Source organism: Pundamilia nyererei, unplaced genomic scaffold, assembly GCF_000239375.1.
Source record: "Pundamilia nyererei isolate P.nyererei 1_Seehausen unplaced genomic scaffold, PunNye1.0 scaffold00031, whole genome shotgun sequence".
Lineage (NCBI taxonomy): Eukaryota > Metazoa > Chordata > Actinopteri > Cichliformes > Cichlidae > Pundamilia > Pundamilia nyererei.
The window spans coordinates 2,008,628-2,009,676 of NW_005187432.1; the positions used below are offsets into that span (position 1 = coordinate 2,008,628).

Below are 1,049 nucleotides of genomic sequence, written 5' to 3' on the forward strand. Positions count from 1 at the left end.
GCAGGTGATTGGCCACACCTGAAGACCATGACACACCTGCAGCTGATCAGGCCTCATCGGAGGAGCTACTTGAGAGTGTGGTGGAGCTCTCGCCGACACTGGATCATTGCGTGGCTTCACGTTAGTCTCTCGACCGGTTTCCTAGTTTAGTCTGCTGCATTATGGTGTGTCTGACGGCTGCCTCTGTTATTTTCCCAGGAGTAGCGTGGAGATGAGAGGGCAGCGAACACTCCATCGTATGATGTAGGATTCATATTTGAATGACCGCAAGCTTCCCATTTCCTAAGGCACTGAAGGGGCCTCAAACCATAACATTTCAGAGCTGGTATGATCCTCTCCTGGAGGCTGTCTCTGCTCTGTGCCAAACATGCATCCTAACTCTGAGCATGTCGCACATTTTTTCCACAGGTCTGCTCTTTGTCTGCGTATTCACACACACACAAACCGTTGTTTGTGGACAGCAAAGACTCTTCTCCTGGCATGCTTTGCATACAGGTCCAATTTTCTGACTGCAGAAGCAACTCGGTTACCTGCAGATTTCTTCCTGACATTTGTGTTCCTTCAGTTTTCTATTTGAATTTTCTGGGCCTGGCAGTCCTGCACAGTTTGGGAGTCACTTTGAACTCTCTGCCACTTGTACATAATTTTCCTTGCAGTCTAATGATTTATTTCAAATTATTACAGACTTCAGTCTTTTTCCTGAAAACTCTAGGGGGCTCTTTAGATCTTGGCCTAATGGCGCACCCTATTTCAGTGGCAAAAAAGACCAACAAGAAGTTTAAAATAAGATGTCTGCTACTCCCACAGGCAGCTCTGATAATCAGCAAACCTAACAAATATATGTAACCCAATATAAGCCATACTTTTTCCATGTGACTGCTTCATTTATGCCATAAATTACCATGTTAACTAATAAATGTCCATTTATCGACTCATTTGTTTTATCACCATTATTAACAGGCACTGTTTCAAATATGTTTAAATGACTGATTAGACTGCCGAAGGAAATCATTCCCACATGTTATAATTTTACAATTTATTAATATTTA

General features: G+C 42.8%; 1 protein-coding gene and 1 long non-coding RNA gene across 2 annotated transcripts in view; one reads left to right on the top strand and one right to left on the bottom strand.

Moving 5' to 3' along the window:
- The window catches only part of LOC102205973 (uncharacterized), a 2,212-nt gene extending 1,542 nt beyond the window's left edge, over positions 1–670 (top strand). Inside the window, exons 2-3 of the long non-coding RNA XR_311629.1 lie at positions 199–325; positions 409–670. This is a non-coding gene — a long non-coding RNA (uncharacterized LOC102205973). The remainder of the gene's footprint in view (positions 1–198; positions 326–408) is intronic.
- Positions 1–1,049, bottom strand: part of mppe1 (metallophosphoesterase 1) — a 22,942-nt gene that overhangs the window by 13,377 nt on the left and 8,516 nt on the right. The gene's annotated exons all lie outside the window — the stretch shown is intronic.